General features: G+C 44.4%; 1 long non-coding RNA gene across 2 annotated transcripts in view; it reads left to right on the top strand.

Annotated features, from left to right (window-relative positions):
* Positions 1-17213: 17213 nt before the first annotated feature.
* The window catches only part of LOC141074864 (uncharacterized), an 80364-nt gene continuing 72396 nt past the window's right edge, over positions 17214-25181 (top strand). The window contains exon 1 of one of the 2 annotated variants that reach the window (XR_012227231.1): positions 17214-17586. This is a non-coding gene — a long non-coding RNA (uncharacterized lncRNA). The remainder of the gene's footprint in view (positions 17587-25181) is intronic. The other variant, XR_012227230.1, reaches the window with a different exon arrangement.

The raw sequence follows: 25181 nt of genomic DNA, 5'->3' as shown, positions 1-25181 counted from the left end.
ACCATTGCGGGGAGCTGGCTTCCGGAGAAACCGCACATACATGGGGACAACCGCAAATGGATTCCTGATCAGAGTCTGTGCTGAGACATCTCCATGGGCTCAGGTGGTAAAACCTCTGGCTCAGACAGCTCAGGAGGTACAAAAAATTTAGGAGCTGAGGCAGCTCTTCGCTTGGAGTGAGCCCTCTCCATACCGCGCTCCAAAAAACAGAGGTCGATACGTGAGGAGACGGAAATTAGCTCTTCCAAACTGGTGGGTGTTGTGAGTTCATTCTCTGGTTCACCAGTTGTGAGTTCTCCTTCCAGACTCCCTCTGGTGGTAACAGGAGGTAGTGAGGCTGATTTGATTGGTGGAGATCTGCCACCTGAAAATGAGGATGACGATTGGACCTCAGGAGTCTCAGATTGGATTTAAGACAGCCGACGCCCTATTCAGTTGCTGGTGATTCCTTCTGGCTTGTCAGCTAGAATCATAGAAACATAGAATCGTAGAGTTGGAAGGGACCTCCTGGGCCATCTGGTCCAACCCCTTGCTCAAAGCAGGATTCACTAAATCATCCCAGTCAGATGTCTGTCCAGTATCTGTTTGAAGACTTCCATTGAAGGAGAACTCACCACTTCTCGTGGCAGCTTGTCACACTCATTGATCACTCTAACTGTCAAAAAGTTTTTTCTAATATCTAATCTGTGTCTCCTCCCATTCAGTTTCATTCCATTGCTTCTAGTCTTTCCTTGTGCAAATGAGAATAAAGTTGATCCTTCTACAATGTGACAGCCCTTTACATATTTGTAGACAGCTATTAAGTCTCCTCTCAGCCTTCTCTTTTGCAAACTAAACATTCCCAAATCCTGCAACCTTTCCTCATAAGACAGGGTTTGCATACCGGTCACCATTCTGGTCACTCTTTTCTGAACTTGCTCCAGTTTGTTGATGTCTTTTTTAAAATGTGGTGCCCAAAACTGGACACAATATTCCAGATGAGGTCTGACCAAAGAGGAGTAGAGGGAAATAATGACTTCACGTGATCTAGACTGTATGCTTCTGTTAATACATCCTAGAATTGCATTTGCCTTGTTTGCTGCTGCATCACACTGTTGACTCATATTCAGTCTGTGATCTATTAGTATACCCAAGTCTTTTTCACATGTGCTGTTGCTTAGCCCAATTCCTCCCATTCTGCATATGCTTTTTCATTTTTATTGCCCAGATGTAGTACTTTGCATTTTTCCCTGTTAAAAACCATTCTGTTAGTTGCTGCCCACTTCTCCAGTTTATTTATATCTTTTTGAATCCTCTCTCTCTCTTCTCTAGTATTAGCTATCCCTCCTAGCTTTGTGTCATCAGCACATTTAATCAGTTTACCCTCAATTCCTACATCTAAATCATTGATAAAGACGTTGAACAATACAGGGCCCAGGACAGAGCCCTGTGGTACCCCACTTGAGGCATTCTTCCAACTGGATGTGCAGCCATTTACGACCACTCTTTGGGTCCGATCACTAAGCCAGTTATGAATCCACCTAACAGTTGCCTTGTCCATTCCATACTTAGTCATTTTTTCAATAAGGATTGTATGAGATACTTTGTCAAATGCTTTGCTGAAGTCAAGATATACTATATCTACAGCATTTCCTTGATCCACCCAATCAGTGATTCCATCATAGAAGGAAATTAAGTTAGTCTGACATGACTTATTAGTTACAAACCCATGCTTACTCTGTTTAATCACTTCATTCTTATCCAGGTACTGACATACATGTTGTTTATTAATTTGTTCAAAGATCTTTCCTGGTATAGAAGTCAGACTTACCGGCCTATAGTTGCCTGGGTCCACCTTCTTCCCCTTTTTGAAGATAGGAACAACATTTACTCTTCTCCTGTCTTCTGGGACTTCTCCTGTTCTCCAAGAATTTTCAAAGATTATGGAGAGGGGTTCAAAAATTTCTTCTGCTATCTCCTTCAGTACTCTTCAGTGCTCTTGGTTTTCAGCTCTGTTCCAGTCATCTAAAGCTAAGTTTTTCTGCTAATGTTCACACTTGATTTTGTTGGTCGATTCAGCTTTTTGGTGTGGTCATCCAGCCCCGGCTGGGGGCTGTGCTGAATTTCCACTCTTATTTATCAGTATTTTGCCAATTTTCTTTTTGTCCCTTACTAGTTTGGTCTCTTTTTGCTCTGTCTCAGAATATTTCAGAGTGCTGATATAGTGGGAGAAGTCTAGTGACTTCAGGGTTAATTTTGCTATCAGAAGTGCTGGACATTATTTTTATAGGGTTTTTTGCAGGTTGCAGACAGTGTCTTTCCTTTCCTCTCTAGTTAGTTTGGGCCCCATCATTTGCTCAGCCTATTTTCCTGCCTGTGTTTGTGCCTTCATCTTGTTTCACCATCAGTACATGTGTGGGGGCTATCTATTCCTTTGGGGTCTGCTCTGGGGCAGTTAGTTTTCCCCTTTTCATGCTTCAGGCTTATTTAGTCCTCTGGCTGTGATGAAGCGTCTAGGAACATTGTAGGTACGCTCCACGGCTGCTGCTAGTTGTGTGGTAGGATCAGGGATCTGCAATCTGCATAGTTACCAACCTCTCTGGTTTTCTGTGACTTAGCTTGTTTTGCTTTTTTCTCCTCGGTGACCCATTCATAACAGAATCACCAGCCATACCGCAGATTCTAGGGTACTCAAAAGCAGGATAAAGTTGTTAAAAAAAAAAAAAATGTCGGAATTTTTTTTTTTTATATTTTTTCCTCTTTTTTCTCTGGGGCCGTAGGAGGATTTTTTTTTCTTTTTCCTAATGGAGATTAAGCAATTGTCTGATCGTGTGAAGCAGCTGGCTGCTGAAGTGCAGGGAATTTCCACCTACCTCATTCAGTCACATGCTGCTGAACCTAAGATCCCTACTCCTGATGTGTTTTCTGGGGATCTGTCTAAATTTCTGAATTTTAAGAATAATTGTAAATTATTTCTGGCCTTGAAGCCTAACTCATCGGGGAGCTCTGTGCAGCAGGATAAAATTGTCATCTCCTTGCTGCGCGGCGATCCCCAGGATTGGGCTTTTTCTCTGACACCTGAAAATCCTATTCTGACTAATGTGGATGCATTTTTTCAAGCCTTGGGGTTGTTGTATGATGAACCTAATGCTGTTGATCAAGCTGAGAGAACCCTGTTGGCATTAAACCAGGGTCAGGATTCTGCTGAGTTATACTGTCAAAAATTCCGAAAGTGGGCAGTCCTTACTACATGGAATGATAGTGCATTGGCAGCTCTCTTTCGGAAGGGTTTATCAGAGACCGTAAAAGATATTATGGTGAGATTTCCTATTCCCTCGGGTCTGGATGATTCTATGTCATTAGCCATTCAAGTTGATCAGCGTTTACGTGAACGTAAAACTACACGGGAGGCGCTGCCACCTTTTGAACAAATGTCTGAACCTATGCAATGTGATGGAGTTTGTCTAGGGCGCAACGTCAGGAGTTTAGAAGGCGTAATAAGCTGTATTTTTTCTGTGGAGACGCCTCTCATATTATTTCTGTCTGCCCAAAATGAGAGAAATGTTTTGCACACACATTTGCTGTGGGCAGTATACAACCTAAGTTTCTTTTGGCAATTGCTCTGATCTGCTCCTTATCCACCTTTTCCACGAAGGCTTTTGTGGATTCAGGAGCAGCGTTGAATCTGATGGATTTGGACTTTGCTAAATGTTGTGGTTTTTCCATGATGCCTCTGCGGATGCCTATTCATTTGAGGGGTATTGATGCTACTCCTTTGGCGGAGAATAAACCTCAGTTATGGACCCAGGTGACAATGCGAGTTGCCCCAGACCACCAAGAAAATTGTACATTTTTGGTGCTGCATAATGTGCATGATACTATTGTTCTGGGTTTTCCTTGGTTGCAAACTCAAAATCCAGTTTTGGATTGGAAATCTGGGTCTGTGGTGAGTTGGGGTTGTCAGTGTGTTCTTAGGGACGCTCCTGTTTTCTCCACCTCTCCTCAGTCTCATGATATTCCTGATTATCTAGCTGATTTTTCTGATGTATTTAGTGAGAGCAAGTCTGCGTCTTTGCCTCCTCATAGGAGTTATAACTGTGCAATTGAGTTGATGCCTGGGTGTAAAATTCCCAAGAGTCGGCTTTTCAACTTATCAGTACCCGAACATGATGCTATGCGATCCTATATTAAGGAGTCATTGGAGAAGGGTCATATTAGACCATCCTCGTCACCTTTAGGTGCTGGGGTTTTTTTTGTGGCCAAGAAAGATGGTTCATTAAGACCGTGTATTGATTATCGTTCCCTTAACAAGATGACGGTTAAATATCAGTACCCGTTACCTCTGATGTCTGATTTATTCTCCAGAGTTAAGAGTGCCTGCTGGTTTACTAAGCTTGACCTCAGGGCGGCGTATAATCTTATTCGCATCAAGCACGGGGATGAATGGAAGACGGCTTTTAATACTCCGGAGGGACATTTTGAGTACCTGGTGATGCCTTTTGGGCTCACTAATGCCCCTTCTGTCTTCCAGTCCTTTATGAATTATATTTTCCGTGACTTTGTGGATAAGTTTTTGATCATCTATCTGGATGATATTTTGATCTTTTCTAGTGATTGGGATTCTCATGTGGAACACGTCCGGACTGTGTTCCGGATTCTGAGGGAGAATTCCTTGTTTGTTAAGGGATCGAAATGCCTCTTTGGTGTACAGAGGATTTCATTTTTGGGATTTATCTTATCTCCATTGACTATTGAAATGGACCCGGCCAAGGTACAGGCCATTTATGATTGGGTTCAGCCTACTTCTTTGAAGGCCCTCCAGAAGTTTTTGGGTTTTGCTAATTTCTATCGTAAATTTATAGGTAATTTTTCTGGTATTGTCAAACCACTGACTGAACTGACCAAGAAGGGCGCTGATGTGCTGAATTGGTCTCCTGAGGCTATCTCAGCATTTCAGGAGCTTAAGCAGAGATTTACTTCAGCTCCAGTTTTACGGCAACCTGATGTCTCACTTCCATTTCAGATGGAGGTAGATGCTTCTGAGATTGGTGCAGGAGCTGTTTTGTCCCAAAGAGACCCTGTGACTTCTAAGATGAATCCCTGTGCCTTCTTTTCTCGAAAGTTCTCCCCATCTGAACGCAACTATGACGTGGGGAATCGGGAGTTGTTGGCCATGAAGTGGGCATTTGAGGAGTGGAGACATTGGTTGGAGGGAGCTAGACATCAAGTTGTGGTCCTCACCGATCACAAGAATTTGATTTATCTGGAGTCGGCCAAACGCTTGAATCCTAGACAGGCTAGATGGGCCTTGTTTTTCACGCGTTTTAATTTTGTGGTCTCTTTTCTTCCGCAGACGCCCTTTCTAGGAGTTTCTTTGCCGATTCTCTTAATGTGACCGAGCCTACTACCATTGTAGGTGAGGGGGTAGTTCTTTCTGCCATTTCGCCCGATTTGAGACGCGCCCTGGAGGAATTTCAGGAGGATAAACCTGAGCGTTGCCCTATGGGAAAATTGTATGTTCCTGACCAGTGGAGAAACAGAGTGATGTCTGAAATTCATTGCTCCTCATTGGTGGTAATCCAGGTATTTTTGGTACCAGAGATTTGGTGAGTCGGTCCTTTTGGTGGCCTGCCTTATCTCGTGACGTCAGGAATTTTGTACAGTCCTGTGGGACTTGTTCTCGGTCTAAACCCTGTTCTCGTTCTAGTGGGTTGCTGATGCCCTTGCCTGTGCCCAAGAGGCCATGGACCTATATCTCAATGGATTTTATTTCTGATCTTCCTGTCTCTCAGAGAATGACTGTTATCTGGGTGATTTGTGATAGATTTTCAAAGATGGTCCATCTTGTACCACTCCCAAAGTTGCCATCTTCCGCTGAGTTGGTGCCCTTGTTTTTACAACAGGTGGTTCGGTTACATGGGATTCCTGAGAACATTGTGTCCGACAGGGAAGTCCAGTTTGTTTCCAGATTCTGGAAAGCCCTTTGTTCCAATCTGGGAATTCAGTTATCCTTCTCCTCCGCTTTTCATCCCCAGACGAATGGACAGACTGAGAGAACAAACCAGACCTTGGAGTCTTATTTGAGATGTTTTATATCTGCTGATTAGGATGATTGGGTCTCTTTTTTGCCCTTGGCCGAATTCGCACTGAAAAATAGAGCTAGTTCTGCCACTTTGATGTCACCCTTTTTCTGTAATTTTGGGTTTCATCCTCGATTCTCTTCAGGGCAAGTGGAATCTTCATCCTGCCGAGGTGTGGACACTGTGGTTAAGAGAATGCAGCAGATATGGGACCAAGTGGTGGATAAGTTGTCACTCTCTCTGGAAAAGGCCCAGCGATTTTCCAACCGCCATAGGACCATTGGTCCCCGGTTTAAAGTGGGTGATATGGTTTAGTTGTCGTCTAAGAATATTCCTATGAAGGTTGAATCTCCTAAATTTAAGCCAAGATTTATTGGTCCTTATAAGATTTTGGAAATTCTTAATCCTGTTTCGTTTCGATTGGCTCTTCCAGTTACGTTCAAAATCCATAACGAATTTCACAAATCTCTGTTGAAGAGGTTTGTTGAGCCTGTGGTTCCTATGGCAGCACCACCTGACCCTGTGTTGGTTGAAGGCAATGTGGAATATGAGGTAGAGAAAATATTGGATTCTCGTTTGGTTAGACGGAGACTCCAGTATTTGGTCAAATGGAAGGGTTATGGTCAGGAGGATAATTCTTGGGTCTCTGCCTCCGATATTCATGCCAATAGATTGATTCGTGCTTTTCACTGGGCCCATCCTGATCGGCCTGGTGGCGTGGATGAGGGTTCGGTGACCCCTCCTCAAGGGGGGGTACTGTTGTGAGCTCATTCTCTGGTTCATCAGTTGGGAGTTCTCCTTCCAGACTCCCTCTGGTGGTAACAGGAGGTAGTGAGGCTGATTTGATCGATGGAGATCTGCTACCTGAGAATAAGGATGATGATTGGACCTCATGAGTCTCAGATTGGATTTAAGACAGCCGACGCCCTATTCAGTTGCTGGTGATCCTTTTTGGTTTGTCAGCTCTTGGTTTTCAGCTCTGTTCCAGTCATCTAAAGCTAAGTTTTTCTGCTAATGTTCACACTTGATTTTGTTGGTCTATTCAGTTTTTTGGTGTGGTCATCCAGCCCCGGCTGGGGGCTGTGCTGAATTTCCACTCTTATTTATCAGTATTTTGCCAATTTGCTTTTTGTCCCTTACTAGTTTGGTCTCTTTTTGCTCTGTCTCAGAATATTTCAGAGTGCTGATATAGTGGGAGAAGTCTAGTGACTTCAGGGTTAATTTTGCTATCAGAAGTGTTGGACATTATTTTTGTAGGGTTTTTTGCAGGTTGCAGACAGTGTCTTTCCTTTCCTTTCCTCTCTAGTTAGTTTGGGCCCCATCGTTTGCTCAGCCTATTTTCCTGCCTGTGTTTGTGCCTTCATCTTGTTTCGCCGTCAATACATGTGTGGGGGCTATCTATTCCTTTGGGGTCTGCTCTGGGGCAGTTAGTTTTCCCCTTTTCATGCTTCCATGCTTCAGGCATATTTAGTCCTCCGGCTGTGACGAAGCGTCTAGGAACATCATACAGTAGGTACACTCCACGGCTGTTGCTAGTTGTGTGGTAGGATCAGGGATCTGCAATCTGCATAGTTACCAACCTCTCTGTTTTTCTGTGACTTAGCTTGTTTTGCTTTTTTCTCCTCGGTGACTCATTCATAATAGGTGGGGATCTCTCTAGTGGAGAGAGCATCCTTCACGTGCTCTGCTAGACCTCGCCAAAAAACGGGGATAAGCACTCTGTCGGACCATTCCAACTCAGACGCCAGTGTCCGAAAACGAACGGCATACTGGCTAACCGAGAGCGACCCCTGAGTAAGGGCGAGCAGCTGCAGAGACGTATCGTGCATGACCCGAGGACTGAGAAATACTTGCTTGATGGCTGTTACAAGTTGGCTGCAGTCTGAATCTCGAGGTCACCACGTTCCCATAGAGGCGTAGCCCATTCCAGAGCCTTGCCCGGCAGTAGAGAGATAATGAAGGCCACCTTATCCCGCTCTGTAGGGAATTGCGCAGCCAGCAACTCCAGGTGTATAGAGCACTGGCAGATGAAACCCCTGCAGGAGGCGCCATCTCCAGAGAATTTTTCGGGCAACGGGAGGCGGATAACTGTCGGCACAAGGGAGGACACGGACATATGCCCCATGGCATCTGTGAGTGCCTGAACAGCAGCATCTGTGGCCTGCGCAGCTGCGAGAGACCTCTCAAGGGTGGCCAAGCGAGCCTCGAGCTGTCGCGCACACTGCACCAGTTGCTGCTTATCTGCCATCTCTAGCCAGACCCTGGCGCTAGTATTATGTCAGGAGTGGCGGAAGACACTAAATAAAAAATAAACAAAGTGCCTTCGCCACCGGGGTCCACCGTGCGGTGGATGGAAAAACCGCTGCTAGAGAGGCAGAGCACAAGGCGGTAATGTGCACAAGGTTTAGACGGCACCCAGTGCACAAAAGCAAGCTCTGTTATACTCACAGAGCTGCAGGCAAATAAGCTCAAATTAAACGCTGAGTCTGTTCAGAGTCACAGACACACAGCGATATAGTCGCGGTATTCGCGGTCACAGGAGTAGCCTTAAACAGCAGGACTACTCCTTCTAGACCTACCGTCAAATTAAATGTGAAGCGTCCCAACCGCGGCCGCAGAGAAAGCTGCAACTGCAGCGCGGCAAGAACTGAGCCGCTGGCAAGGTGCTGCAATAACGCTGGCACAATGCAGACGCTAAGCTGCTGAGCAAGATGGAGCATATGCGCGCTGGCGCTAGTGCTGCTACTGGCTGAACCCAAACACTCACACAATCGTATTATCAGAGGTAAGGGGTTTCTTAATAAGTCAGTCACCAGTCCAAGCATCCATCACCATACATACAGCAGCAAGTATGAAATACTAGCACATGGCAGAACAGCCATGCGCGCTTTTTATACCAAACGGGACCTTCCGGAAGTCTCCAAGGCTCCAGGAGGAGCCAATAGGATTAGACACAGGACCTGAGCATGTGACTCCCGAACTCCAATGGGAGCTCGTCCCATGAGCATGCTCAGTGGAGGGAACAGAGGACTTAGCCTCTGAAGAGAGTTGCCGCAAGGCACTCTCCTCTGCAATCTCCTCTACCACAGATGAAAAGCAGGAGACTGCAGCATGTAAGGGTCTAGATTTCATCATAGGGAAGGAAGAAATCAGACTCCTAACAGAAACATGAGGTATAATGCAAAAAATTGGAGCCCCGCTCAACAGGACTGGATTTTCCTTTTTTTATTCTTTTTCAAAAGAAATTATAGTGCATACTAAAGAAAAATGTACATGGTCGACATGACCTAGTCAACACATTTTGACTGCACTAAGTAGTCATACTCATGGCTTGAGTTGTTGAGCCAGACTCCAATTTTTTCTATTTTTCTTGATGGTCGTGAGTGGGACCATATGAGGGACATTCTCTCCAAACAATGGGCGGTCCTTAGCTCTGAACCCTTGCTGAGTCCGACCATTGGTGATTATCCACTGTGGACCTCCAGAAGATCCCAAAATCTCAGGGATTTTCTAGTCAGGAGTAATTATGTTTCATAATCCATGAATCCCTTTGGGTCCAGAGGCCCAAATGTGGGATCACGTCACTATGGATACAAAAGGTCCTGTCTATCTCCTCATCCCTCATCCCCTTGAGAAAGCGCCCGGTGTGAGCACGAAATGCGTGTCAGGGTTCGCCTCTTGGCCCTGGGCCTGTGCACACTACCTGGTAAGCTCCCTTTATTTATGCTCTACTTGCCCACTGGAGCCTTTTTTTACTGTTCATAATGGGTATAGCTTACCGCAACTATTGCTGCAACCAATCACCATTTGTGACTAATGCTTGGTTGACTTTGTGGGTATGTGCTAGTGTACATGGTTCATTTCTTCCCCCCTCCCGTTTGTCCTGTCGTTTTTGCAACTGTGCTAGTTATTCTAATTAATAATGTTTATATGACTAATAAATTTTGTAACGTTTTTTACATTAGATTGAATCCAGTACTCCTTTTGTTCTCCTTGCTTATCATGTTTGCACTTTTAATGTTTTTAAAATATTGTGTCTGTGTTTTGTCTTCATGTATTTTTTGATACCTGCCAATAAAGTATTGTACGCTTCTTATATCATTGAGGTGTCCCTGTATATGTGGACATGATCTTTTTTTCTCTTGTTGCTACTGTATATAAGGTCATGTGCTCACGTCACTCGCTGGTGCCCCGAAGCGCGAAGAGCATCGGTGGTAAGTGCTCCACTCTGGAGCTGAAGAAACCACCGAAGATTAGGGGGTTAATGTGGGAGGAGATTTGGAGTAGGAATGGGGGGTACTTAATGTGTGTGGGGGATTTGGGGTGGGGATGGGGGGTACTTAATGTGTGTGGGGCATTTGGGGTGGGGATGGGGAGTACTTAATGTGTGTGGGAGATTGGGGTGGCAATGGGGGGTTATTTAATGTGTGGGAGATTTGGAGTGGGGATGGGGGTACATAATGTGTGGGGAGCTCTGGAGTAGGGATGGGGATACATAATGTATGGAGATTTATAGTAGGTATGGGGGATTATTTAATGTGTGAGGGGATTTGGAGTGGCAATGGGGGTACTTAATGTGCGTGGGGGATTTGGAGTGGGCATGGTGGTTACATAATTTGTGGGGAGATTTGGAGTGGGAATGGGGTGTACATAATGTGTGGGGAGATTTGGAGTGGGGATGGGGGTTATTTAATGTGTTGGGGGATTTGGAGAGGGAATGGGGATATTTAATGTGTGGGGAGATTTGGAGTGGGGATGGGGTACTTAATGTGTGGGAGGGATTTGGCGTGGGGATGGGGGTACTTAATGTGTGGGGGGATTTGGCATGGGGATGGGGGTACTTAATGTGTGGGGAAGTTTGGAGTGAGGATGGGGGGATTTAATGTTCGTGGGAAGATTTGGAGTGGGGATGGGGCATTTAATGTGTGTGTGGGGATTTGAAGTGGGGATAGGGGATTTAATGTGTGTGGGGAGATTTGAAGTGGGGATGGGGGATTTAATGTGTGTGGGGAGATTTGAAGTGGGGATGGGGGATTTAATGTGTGTGGGGAGATTTGAGGATACAAAATGAGGAGCATGTATGTATGAGGGCATGTATGAGGAAACAGTATGCGAGATGGGTTCAGACACAGAATGGTGAGTGGGGGGATGGGTGCAGACAGTATTGGGAGCGAGCGGGTGAATGTATGTGGACACAGTATCAGTAGTGATGGGAAAAATGTATGTGGACACAGTGAGGGTGATGGGATGTGTGCAGACACAGTATGGGGAGTCACTGGTATGTGTGAGCAGACAGTATAGAGAGTAAAGGGGTAAATATATGGTGAACAAGGGGGATGTGAGAGGAGACAGTATAAGGTGGGGAGGAATAGTGTGAGGTGACAGTATGGGGGGAGAAAAGTGAGTGGGCACAGAATAGAGACTGAGTAGTGGGGGAGTAGCATGGGGGGCAGTGTAAGGGTACAGCCAGTAGGGGACAGTATACCAAGGAGGGGGAGTGTGATGAAAAGGTGCAGTTTAGAGACTGGGCCCTATAGGGATGGCACAGTGTGAGAGCAGTGTGAAAAGGTATCCCAGTCTGGAAAGGAGAGGTCAGTGTGAAGAGCATGTACTATAAGAGGGACAATGTGGGGTTATATTTTGTGCAGACAATATAGTAAGGGACAATTATTTATTCAGGGGCTCAGCGTACTGCAGATATTTTTATTCAAGAGCATTATAATGACACTACTCTCTTTAACCCCTTAACAACCGCCGATACGCCTTTTAATGGCAGTAGTTAAGTGTTGTGAGTTCATTCTCCCCTTCACCTTTGATGTCTGATGAACTCCCTCTGCTGGTGAAGAGAGGTAGTGAAATTGATTTGGATGGGAAGAACCTGTCATCTGAACAGGCGGAGTGTGATTGGACATCTGAAATTTCTGAGTGGATATAAGGCAGCCGACGCCCTGCAGGGCTGCTGGTGATCCTTTCTGCTCTGAGCTCTTGCATCCAGCTTGGTTCCTGTCTTCTAAAAGCTAAGTTTTTGGCCTGCTGTTGTTCCATGAGATTTTGTCTGGTTTGCTTAGGTTTTGTGTTCAGCCAGTCCTGGTTGGGACTGGCTGAATTCCATTTTTGTCTCTGATCAGTTGATCTCTTTGCTCTGTTTTCAGAATATACCTGAGTGCTGATATAGTGATTTTGAAGTCTAGCGACTTCAGGGCCTTTTTCCCTATCAGACGGTTGGGACATTTTTGGTAGGGTTTTTTGCGGATTGCAGCCAGTATCTTTTCTGTCCTGTCCTATCTAGTTAGTGAGGGCCCCATCATTTGCTCAGCCTGTCTTTTTGTCTGTGTTTGTGTCTTCATCTGTTTTTCACCGACAATACATGTTGGGGGCTGTCTATTGCTTTGGGGTCTGCTCTGGGGCAGTTTAGATTTCCCCTTTCCTTCTTTAGGCTTATCTAGTTCTCCGGCTGTGACGAGGGGTCTAGGGCACCGTAGGAACCCCCCACGGCTACTGTTAGTTGTGGTGTATAGGATCAGGGGTCTGCAATCCGATAGCTACCAACCTCTCCGGTTTTCTGGACTTAGCTTGTATTTTTGTTTTCTCCTCCTCCGGTGACTCATTCATAACAGAATCACCAGCCATACCGCAGATTCTAGAGTGCTCAATAGCAGGAGAGAATTGTAAAAAAAAGAAAGAAAAAAGTGTCAGAATTTTTTTTTTGTGTGTATATTTTTTCCTCTATTTCTCTGAGGCCGTAGGAGGAATTTTTTCTCAATGGAGATTAAGCAATTGTCTGATCGTGTGGAGCAGCTTACTGCTGAAGTGCGGGGAATTTCCGCCTATCTTACTCATTCACATGCTGCTGAACCAAAGATTCCTACTCCTGATGTGTTTTTTGGGGATCGGTCTAAATTTTTGAATTTTAAGAATAATTGTAAATTATTTCTTGCCTTGAAGCCTAACTCATCGGGGAGCTCTGCGCAGCAGGATAAAATTGTCATCTCTTTGCTGCGCGGCGATCCCCAGGATTGGGAGTTTTCTTTGACACCTGATGATACTATTCTAACTAATGTGGACGCATTTTTTCAAGCCTTGGGGTTGTTGTATGATGAATCTAATGCTATTGATCAAGCTAAGAAAGCCCTGTTGGCATTGAGCCAGGGTCTGGATTCTGCAGAGTTATACTGTCAAAAATTCCGAAAGTGGGCTGTCCTTACTACCTGGAATGATGGTGCCTTGGCAGCTCTCTTTCGGAAGGGTTTGTCAGAAACCATAAAAGATACTATGGTGGGATTTCCTGTTCCCTCTGGTCTTGATGATTCTATGTCATTAGCCCTTCAGGTTGATCGACGTTTACGTGAACGTAAAAGTACACGAGAAATGTTGTCACCTGTTGAACAAATGTCTGAACCTATGCAATGTGATAGAGTTTTGTCTAGGGCGCAACGTCAGGAGTTCAGAAGGCGTAATAAGCTGTGTTTTTTCGGTGGAGATGCCTCTCATATGATTTCTGTCTGCCCTAAACGAGAGAAACGTTTTGCACATACATTTGCTGTGGGTGGTGTTCAACCTAAGTTTCTTCTGGCAATTACTCTGATCTGCTCCCTGTCCACATTTTCCGCTAAGGCTTTTGTGGATTCGGGAGCAGCTCTGAACCTGATGGACTTGGATTTCGTTGTGGGTTTCCTATGACACCTCTGCGGATGCCTATCCTTTTGAGGGGTATTGATGCTACTCCTTTGGCGAAGAATAAACCTCAGTTTTGGACCCAGGTGGTAATGCGGGTCGCCCCAGACCATCAAGAAAATTGCAGATTTTTGGTGTTGCATAATTTGCATGATACCATTGTTCTGGGATTTCCCTGGTTGCAAATCCATAATCCAGTTTTGGATTGGAAATCTGTGTCTGTGGTGAGTTGGGGTTGTCGGTGTGCTTTTGGTGACGCTCCTGTTTTCTCCACCTCTCCCCAGTCGCATGATGTTCCTGACTATTTGGCTGATTTTTATGATGTATTTAGTGAGAATAAGTCTGCGTCTTTGCCTCCTCATAGGAGTTATGACTGTGCAATTGAGTTGAGCCCTGGGTGTAAATTTCCCAAGGGTCGACTTTTCAATTTATCTATACCCGAGCACGAGGCTATGTGATCTTATATTAAGGAGTTGTTGGATAAGGGTCATATTAGACCATCCTCTTCACCCTTGGGTGCTGGTTTTTTTTCGTGGCCAAGAAAGATGGTTCATTAAGGCCTTGTATTGACTATCGTTCCCTCAACAAAATTACTGTTAAATATCAGTATCCGTTACCTCTGATTTCTGATTTATTCTCCTGAGTTAAAGGTGCTTGCTGGTTTACCAAGCTTGACCTCAGGGGGGCATATAATCTTATTCGCATTAAGCATGGGGATGAATGGAAGACGGCGTTTAATACTCCGGAGGGACATTTTGAGTACCTGGTGATGCCTTTTGGGCTCACTAATGCCCCTTCTGTCTTCCAGTGCTTCATGAATGATATTTTCCGGGACTTTGTGGATAAATTTTTGATCATCTATCTGGATGATATTTTGATCTTTTCCGGGGATTGGGACTCTCATGTAGAACATGTTCGGACTGTGTTCCAAATTTTGAGGGAGAATTCCCTGTATGTTAAGGGATCAAAATGCCTTTTTGATGTACAGAGGATTTCATTTTTGGGATTTATTTTGTCTCCGTCAACTATTGAAATGGACCCGGCCAAGGTACAGGCCATTTATGATTGGGTTCAGCCCACTTCTTTGAAGGCCCTCCAGAAGTTTTTGGGTTTTGCTAATTTTTATCATAAATTTATAGCTAATTTTTCTGGTATTGCCAAACCATTGACTGATTTGACTAAGAAGGGTGCTGATGTACTGAATTGGTCTCCAGAGGCTGTTTCTTCCTTTCAGGAGCTGAAGCGGAGGTTCACTTCTGCTCCGGTTTTGTGGCAACCTGATGTCTCACTCCCATTTCAGGTAGAGGTAGACGCTTCAGAGATTGGTGCAGGAGCTGTTTTGTTCCAAAAAGATCCGGTAACATCTAAAATGAATCCCTGTGCTTTCTTTTCCCGAAAGTTCTCCCCATCCGAACGCAACTATGATGTGGGGAATCGCGAACTGTTAGCCATGAAATGGGCATTTGAGGAGTGGAGACATTGGTTGGAGGGAGCTAATCATCAAGTCGTGGTCCTTACTGACCACAAGAATTTGATTTACCTTGAGTCGGCCAAACGCTTGAATCCTAGACAGGCTAGGAGGGCCTTGTTTTTCACACGTTTTGATTTTGTGGTCTCTTTTCTTCCAGGCACTAAGAATGTCAAGGCAGACGCCCTCTCTAGGAGTTTCTTTGCTGATTCTCCTATTGTGACCAAGCCTGCTACCATCTTAGGTGAGTGGGTAGTTCTTTCTGCCATCTCGCCCGATTTGAGATGTGCTCTGGAAGAGTTTCAGGAGAACAAACCTGAGCGTTGTCCCATTGGAAAATTGTATGTTCCTGACCAGTGGAGGAAGAGAGTAATGTCTGAAGTTCATTGCTCTGCATTGGCTGGTCATCCAGGTATTTTTGGTACTAGAGATTTGGTGAGTCGGTCTTTTTGGTGGCCCGCCTTGTCTCGTGATGTCAGGAATTTTGTGCAGTCCTGTGGGACTTGCTCCCGGTCTAAACCTTGTTCCCGCTCTAGTGGGTTGTTGATGCCTTTGCCGGTGCCCAGGAGGCTATGGACCCATATTTCAATGGATTTTATTTCTGATATGCCTGTCTCTCAGAGAATGACTGTTATTTGGGTGATTTGTGATAGATTCTCTAAGATGGTCCATCTTGTACAACTCCCTAAGTTGCTATCCTCCTCAGAGTTGGTGCCCTTGTTTTTGCAACAGGTGGTTCGCTTGCATGGGATTCCTGAGAACATTGTGTCTGACAGAGGAGTTCAGTTTGCTTCTAGATTTTGGAGGACTTTTTGTTCCAAGCTGGTAATTCAGTTGTCCTTCTCCTCTGCGTTTCATCCTCAGACCAATGGGCAGACGGAGAGAACAAACCAGACTTTGGAGTCTTATTTGAGATGTTTTATTTCTGCTGATCAGGATGATTGGGTTTCGTTTGTGCCCTTGGCCGAATTTGCTTTAAAATAATAGAGCTAGTTCTGCCACTTTGATGTCATAAATTTTCCAAAAATTTACAAAAAACGAACAAATTGTTAGGCAACTCACCAAACCCTGACTAATGCACTGGCAGGATACAGCAAAGCCCCAGTGATAAAGGCTGGGGCAGCACAGGAGCATTCCACTGATAAAGACAGCCAGTTAACCCATCAGGGTCTGGCTGCCTAGTGGGAAATGCACACTAATAAGGCTTGCATAAGACATAAGTCACACTGATAAGTGTGATGCATAGTGTCTGAGCAGCCTATCAATGACGCCAAGATAGGCGGGCCGCTCAGCACTGTATACATGCATCACACCAAATACCAAGCCAACATGAAGGGCTAAGCTGCATCCTGTAGAAATGATAAAAAGTGCAAAAAGATAAATGATAAAAAATATGGGGTATTGGTTACTATTTTGGCCAAAGCAGATAAGCTCACAACCCATCGTCAAGGGTCCCCAGATATTGTGAGTCCCTAACACTGAAGCTAAATGGCGAACACAAGAAAAAATAAATTTTCCAAAAATTTACAAAAAAAATTTATAGTAACCAATACCCCATATTTTTTATCATTTATCTTTTTGCACTTTTTATCATTTCTACAGGATGCAGCTTAGCCCTTCATGTTGGCTTGGTATTTGGTGTGATGCATGTATACAGTGCTGAGCGGCCCGCCTATCTTGGCGTCATTGATAGGCTGCTCAGACACTATGCATCACACTTATCAGTGTGACTTATGTCTTATGCAAGCCTTATTAGTGTGCATTTCCCACTAGGCAGCCAGACCCTGATGGGTTAACTGTCTGTCTTTATCAGTGGAATGCACCTGTGCTGCCCCAGCCTTTATCACTGGGGCTTTGCTGTATCCTGCCAGTGCATTAGTCAGGGTTTGGTGAGTTGCCTAACAATTTGTTCGTTTTTTGTAAATTTTTGGAAAATTTATTTTTTCTTGTGTTCGCCATTTAGCTTCAGTGTTAGGGACTCACAATATCTGGGGACCCTTGACGATGGGTTGTGAGCTTATCTGCTTTGGCCAAAATAGTAACCAATACCCCATATTTTTTATCATTTATCTTTTTGCACTTTTTATCATTTCTACAGGATGCAGCTTAGCCCTTCATGTTGGCTTGGTATTTGGTGTGATGCATGTATACAGTGCTGAGCGGCCCGCCTATCTTGGCGTCATTGATAGGCTGCTCAGACACTATGCATCACACTTATCAGTGTGACTTATGTCTTATGCAAGCCTTATTAGTGTGCATTTCCCACTAGGCAGCCAGACCCTGATGGGTTAACTGGCTGTCTTTATCAGTGGAATGCACCTGTGCTGCCCCAGCCTTTATCACTGGGGCTTTGCTGTATCCTGCCAGTGCATTAGTCAGGGTTTGGTGAGTTGCCTAACAATTTGTTCATTTTTTGTAAATTTTTGGAAAATTTATTTTTTCTTGTGTTCGCCATTTAGCTTCAGTGTTAGGGACTCACAATATCTGGGGACCCTTGACGATGGGTTGTGAGCTTATCTGCTTTGGCCAAAATAGTAACCAATACCCCATATTTTTTATCATTTATCTTTTTGCACTTTTTATCATTTCTACAGGATGCAGCTTAGCCCTTCATGTTGGCTTGGTATTTGGTGTGATGCATGTATACAGTGCTGAGCGGCCCGCCTATCTTGGCGTCATTGATAGGCTGCTCAGACACTATGCATCACACTTATCAGTGTGACTTATGTCTTATGCAAGCCTTATTAGTGGCCACTTTGATGTCACCTTTTTTTTTTGTAACTTTTGGTTTCATCCTCGATTCTCTTCAGGGCAGGTGGAGTCTTCTGCCTGCCCAGGTGTTGACACTGTGGTGGAGAGAATGCACCAGATCTGGGACCAAGTGGTGGATAAGTTGTCTCACTCCCAGGAAAAGGCCCAGCGGTTTTCCAACCGGCATAGGACCATTGGTCCCCGGTTTAACGTGGGTGATAGGGTTTGGTTGTCATCAAAGAATATCTCTATGAAGGTGGCTTCTCCAAAGTTTAAACCTAGATTTATTGGACCTTACAAGATTTTGGAGATTCTTAATTCGGTCTCTTTTCGATTGGCTCTTCCTGTTACATTCAAGATCCATAACGTGTTTCATAAGTCTCTTTTAAAGAGGTTTGTTGAGCCAGTAGTTCCTGTGTTGGCACCTCCTGACCCTGTATTGGTTGAAGGTAATGTGGAATATGAGGTTGAGAAGATACTGGATTCTCGTCTGGCTAGACGGAGACTCCAGTATTTGGTTAAGTGTAAGGGTTATGGCCAGGAGGATAATTCTTGGGTCTCTGCATCCGATATTCATGCCGAAAGATTGGTTCGTGCTTTTCATCGGGCCCATCCTGATCGTCCTGGTGGTGTGGATGAGGGTTCGGTGACCCCTCCTCAAGGGGGAGGTACTGTTATGAACTAATTTTCTCCTTCACCTTTGATGTCCGGTGAACTCCCTCTGCTGGTGAAAGGAGGTAGTGAAATCGATTTGGATGGGAAGAATCTGTCATCTGAACAGGTGGATTGTGATTGGACATCCGGAGTCTCTGAGTGGATATAAGGCCGCTGACGCCCTGCTGGGTTGCTGGTGATCCTCTCTGCTCTGAGCTCTGGCCTCCAGTTTAGTCCTGTCTACTAAAGCTAAGTTTTTTCTCTGCTATTGTTCCATGAGATTTTGTCTGGTTTAATTAGTGTTTGTGTTCAGCCAGCCCTGGTTGGCACTGGCTGAACTCCATTTTTTGTCTCTGATCAGTTGATCTCTTTGCTCTGTTTTCAGAATATACCTGAGTGCTGATATAGTGATTTTGAAGTCTAGTGACTTCAGGGCCTTTTCTATCAGACGTGTTGGACATTATTTTTGGCAGGGTTTTTGCTTGATTGCAGACAGTTACTTTTCTTTCCTGTCCTATCTAGTTAGTGAGGGCCCCATCGTTTGCTCAGCCTGTCTTTCTGTCTGTGTTTGTGTTTTCATCTGTTTTCACCGTCAATACATGTTGGGGGCTGTCTATTGCTTTGGGGTCTGCTCTGGGGCAGTTTAGATTTCCCCTTACTTTCTTTAGGTTTATTCAGTTCTCCGGCTGTTAACGAGGTGTCTAGGATCACCGTAGGAACACCCCACGGCTACTGTTAGTTGTTGTGAATAGGATCAGGGGTCTGCAATCCGCTAGCTACCAACCTCTCCGGTTTTCTGGACTTAGCTTGTATTTTTGTTTTTTCCTCCTCCGGTGACTCATTCATAACAGTCTGGTTTGTAATGCAATATCTTCATAGGTGTATAAAGGCCCATTTCCAACAACCATCACTCCAGTGTTCTTATGGCACTTTGTGTTTGCTAACTGTGTAAGAAGGCTAATGGATGGTTAGAATACCCTTGAAAACCCTTGTGCAAGTATGTTACCACAGCTGAAAACAGTTTGGCTGATTAGAAAAGCTATAAACCTGACCTTCCTTTGAGCTAGTTGAGAGTCTGGAGCATTACATTTGTTGGATTCATTAAACTCTCAAATTGGCCAGAAAAAAGAACTTTCATGTGAAACTTGACAGTCCATTCTTGTTCTTAGAAATGAAGGCTATTCCATGCGAGAAATTGCCAAGAAACTGAAGATTTCCTACAATGGTGTGTACTACTCCCTTCAGAGGAGAGCACAAACAGGCTCTAACCAGAGTAGAAAGAGAAGTGGGAGGCCCCGCTGCACAACTGAACAACAAAGACAAGTACATTAGAGTCTGTAGTTTGAGAAATCGACACCTCACAGGTCCTCAACTGGCAGCTTCATTAAATAGTACACGCAAAATGCCAGTGTCAACGTCTAAAATGAAGAGGCGACTCCGGGATGTGGCATTCAGGGCAGAGTGGCAAATAAAAGCCATATCTGAGACTGGCTAATAAAAGGAAAAGATTAATATGTGCAAAAGAACACAGACATTGGACAGAGGAAGATTGATAAAAAGTGTTATGGACAGACAAATCCAAGTTTGAGGTGCTTGAATCACACAGAAGAACATTTGTGAGACGCAGAACAACTGAAAAGATGCTGGAAGAGTGCCTGACCCCATCTGTCAAGCATGGTAGAGGTAATATGATGGTCTGGGGTTGCTTTGGTGCTGGTAAAGTGGGAGATTTGTACAAGGTAAAAGGGATTTTGAATAACTAAGACTATCACTCCATTTTGCAATGCAATGCCTTACCCTGTGGACTGCGCTTGATTGGAGCCAAATTCATCCTACAACAGGACAATGACCCAAAGCACACCTCTAAATTAGGCAAGAACTATTTAGGGAAGAAGCAGGCAGCTGGTATTCTATCTGTAATGGAGTGGCCAGCGCAATCACCAGATCTCAACCCCATTGAGCTGTTGTGGGAGCAGCTTGACCGTATGGTGCGCAAAAAGTGGCCATCAAGCCAAAACAACTTGTGGGAGGGGCTTCTGGAAGCATGGGGTGAAATGTCTCCAGATTACCTCTGCAAATTAACTGCTAGAATGCCCAAGGTCTGCAATGCTGTAATTGCTGCAAAGTGTGCATTCTTTGAACTTTGAAGGAGAAAATTATTATTTTAAATAAAAATCTTTTTTTTCGAACCTTGTCAATGTCTGGACTAGATTTTAAATTCATTTGGCAACTCATTCGATTAATAAAGGTATGAGTTTTCATGGAAAACACAAAATTGTCTGGGTGACCCCAAACTTTTGAACGGTAGTGTATGTGTATACATGTATTCTATCTATTCTATTTTAACTTGTCAGTGTGATTTTACAGTATAGTGCACTGAATTGCAGGCTTTTCTAAACGACACCGGTGTGTATTTCTCGCAAGTCACACGCATGGTCCAAGTGTAGTCCGTTTTTTCTCGCACCCATAGACTTGCATTGTCTTGTCTTGGCCGAGATACGCAAATAATCGCAGCATGCCACAATTTCTCACACACATATAAAACGTGCGAGAAAAAAACAGATGATGCGAGCTACCCCATAGACTAACAGTGGAACGAGTGCTATGCGATTTTTATTGCCTAGTACTCGTCCGTATTCTACAGTAGTGTGACTCCGGCCTTATGTTCATAGTGGTAATTGGGGTCATACCTGTTGATGGATATGGACTAGACCTAATTCTATCTACCTCTATAGTTATGTCACTTTACTTTTGGACGAAGCAGCACAACACAATCCTCCGCCGAAGCTTCCACTTGGCACCGTTTATTAATAATATGTGCTCTCAGTAATGTGAATGTGATCTGTAACAAGACATAAAGGTTCCATTTTCATGAAGAGTTTTCAGTAAGCTTGTGTGAAAATCAGACTTTAAAATTCCTGCACCAAATAAAGATTTTCATGTCAGTGCTGACTAGGAGAACATGACATTTAAGAGGAAAATGTCATGAAATTACATGTAATAACTTTAGAATGAGGAATCTCACAGCGACATTTTACAGTAAGGTAATAGCCCTTCAAAACATAATCATTTTATTAGATGATTGCTTATTGCCATTGGAGCTGCACTGTGTATGCTGGCATGACCCGGGGTCACGTGGCGCAGTCACTGCCTCCCACCCCTTCCCTTGCCCACAGCTGCTCCCAGCTCAGACGACTTGTCTGCCCCTACCAGCCTCTGACTGGGGAGACTGAACCTAGCGTCAATGGGAAAAAGGGAACTTCAGACTATTTGTCATTTTTCTCATTAATAGCAGATATTCCATTAATCCACAGTAATTGTCTTTTTTCTACTCACTACGAGCAGAGGGATGAAGCAGCTCCATCAAAAAATGAAGGCTATGCCATCGTGCCACCTTGCAGTTCTAGACATGCGGTTTATAGCCATCTAGCAAATCATTGCAGCTAGGGAGTGTTATCATATTTGATAGTCAGGGTATGACACACAGTCTCCTGATTCATGATTAAAAATAAGACTGGCTCAAATCCAGTTGGGAGGGAGGTTTAAATCACAGCACAACAGAAGAGAGACACCCCCACACTCCCTTCAAATCCAATTAACCGCTTAATTAGTCAGACAGTTTCTCAGCTATTAACCCCTTGTTACACTCCCAAGAGAGCAAAAAGAATAATATATTCATATACATATGTCTTAATATACTTGTCACCTATGGATAACGTCAAGCTACGACAATGATGAATTTTGCACTTGGCTATTCTCGGAGTGGAAAAAATGCATAATTAAAATAAATATATAAACTATACATCACTTCACTTGTCAGAATTGCGTCTCTAGCCAATCTGTTAAGCAGGATTTTTCTTCTAATTGTACAGTAAAATGTCTTTAATGTGGCATTAATGGGACCTGATTGATTCTTGATTAGCAAATATTTTGGATTATTGGACAATCAGTGAAAAATATATAAACTTTCCTTTTCAGGGTTGGAAGCATTAAAGAAAGCAGCCCACATTAAAATACTTTTATGCTTCTCGCAAAAAAAAAAAAAGAGCATGAATTGCACCTCCAAAAATCAAAAGTTGACCTAATGCCGCCAGGCAAAAATTGATATAACTGAACATGAGGTTCTTAGTTTAACATTCTGATCAGAATGTATGAAGCCAACTATCACGTCACGGCAAACCTCGTTGTGGGTCCTACTGCCCAAGCGGAAATGCACTAGCAGAGCAGACGGCCCAGGGTCTTCAGACTGTGCTGCAGTACCAGCACAAAACCACAGCAACAATGGCTGCCACACAGAACCAACACCAAATGAAAGGAGTCCCCATCGCTCCCACGGAGCAGAGCCGTGTGCCAACCACCGCCACATCGCCAATGCTGCAGCAGGGCAGACGGCATGGTATCTCACAGCACCCATGCTGCAAGACAGAATTCCCATGACTTCAGACCGCTTCGTCCCACCAAAACAGAACCACAGAACCAATACTTGCAGTATTACTACAAAGTAATGGGTCTAGCCCATTTCTGCTCTCACTGAAGAGCTTGATGGAGGTGAGTTTCTTTGCTCCTTAATAATAATAATAATCTTTATTTTTATATAGCGCTAACATATTCCGCAGCGCTTTACAGTTTGCACACATTATCATCACTGTCCCCAATGGGGCTCACAATCTAAATTCCCTATCAGTATGTCTCCTTACATTTGGTGTGGTACTGTGTGGCAGCCATTGTTGATGTGGTGGTGCACTGGTGGGGCGGCGCTGTCTGAGGTCCTGGGGTTCTATCTTGCAGCATGGGTGCTGTGAGACACCAGGCCGTCTGCCCTGCTGCTGCATTGCCTCTGTGGCATGGAGCCTAGGACAGAATTGTAATGTGAACAATACACACCAGACAAAACATGGATAACAAAAAACCTCTACCATACAAAAGCACCAACCAACAATAGGGAGGAGGATGGGGACAGGGAGGAATAAACTAATTGGGAAACAGGGACAAGGAGATAAATTCATACGTACTATAGAACACTTCTACTTAACTTGTCTCCAAACACAACAACAAACTCCTCTTCAGCACAGCGTCTCGTAAGAGCAAGGATCAGAGCTTTCACTGGCAAGACAAAGAAGGTCTGGCCAGGTTTTATAGGAAGAGTTAACAAAAAGATCAGAAACAGCTGAAATGGAGCTGCATGTTTCTGACCAACATAGTGTGGCGCCCTTGAGGGTCCAGTCACCACAGAAGTACTGCACCTCACCCAGAGGTGTGGTACCCCATTCTTAGGTAAGGAGGGAGCACCACCCAGGACTCAAACACCTGCACCCAACACACACTACTATAGCAGCAGGGCACTCTGGACATACCCTACGGGAGGATAATCTCATCCCTGGCTGGGTAGTAAAGGGTGTTGGGAGGTGGGTGGAGATAGTAGGAAGAGAGCGGGAGAGGACAGTTCAGTTCTGTCAGGAGGAAGGAGAGTGGAGAGATGTGTGGTGAAGCAACTCCCTGTCAGGAGGAGCTGCAGAAGGAGGGAATCTACAGCATTCTGTAATGCTGTAGATAAGCCGCCGATGTAACCTGAAGATAAGAAAAATGAGTTATATTATACTCACCCAGGGGCGGCCTGGTTTTGGTCCGATGAGCGTAGCGGTCCGGCGCCTTCCATCTTTTAACCGTGACCGTGTCCTCATCTTTGCTTCCCATCATGGCTCCTGTGCAGGCTCACTCTGCTCAGCCTTGTTGAGGGCAGAGCAGAGTACTGCAGTGTGCAGGCACCGGACCAGGTCAGAGAGCTCAGGTGCCTGCGCACTGCAGTACTTTAGGCTACTTTCACACATCAGGTTTTCGGCGTCAGGCGCGATCCGGCGTCGTGCCGGAATGCCGGATCCGGCAAATGTTTTGTAAAACCTGATGTGCCGGATCCGGTTTTCTGCCGGATCCGTCTTGTTCTTGACAGACAAAACCGGATCCGTCTCATCCGGTTCATCCGTTTTTCTATCCATTTTTTCGACGGATTACGCCGGATCCGGTTTTTAAAATTGACCCTTGTGGCCCCTCAAGGCAGAGTACACTGGCAGGATGACAGAGTGTGAAAGATTTGTGCCCTAACCAAACTTGTGTACCTTCTGGACCAACAGTATATACCTTTGCCAACCAAAGTTGGCTATCTTGTCATGGTCTTACTATTTTTAGCTTTAGGCCACAGGTGTGTACCTGGTTGTGTTTTATGCAAAGTATTTCACCTTTTAACAAAAGTTGTGTACATTTTTAGGAAATCACCAACAATAAACACAACTTTTTAGGTGAAATACTTTGCTTCAAACACAACCAGGAACACAACTGTGGCAAAAAGCTAAAATTTACCCACAGTTATATACCTGGTTTTGAATACCTTTTTACCTTTGAAATACCCTGTATCTAACCTTTTTTTTAAACATAGTTCGCCGCAGAAAGAAAAGACAGACAACCATTGTGAAACGATAATTTAACTTTTATTTAAAAATTTTTTTTTTTAAATTTTTTAAAGTGCAAAAAACTTTTTTAATAAAGGTTTTAAACCCAATGGGCATTTTTATTAAAAAACA

This window comes from Dendrobates tinctorius, unplaced genomic scaffold (genome assembly GCF_039654945.1).
Source record: "Dendrobates tinctorius isolate UK_male_01 unplaced genomic scaffold, ASM3965494v1 ptg000015l, whole genome shotgun sequence".
NCBI classification, from domain to species: domain Eukaryota; kingdom Metazoa; phylum Chordata; class Amphibia; order Anura; family Dendrobatidae; genus Dendrobates; species Dendrobates tinctorius.
The sequence above is the reverse complement of the archived record's forward strand: the minus strand, read 5'-3'. Positions and strand labels throughout refer to the sequence as shown.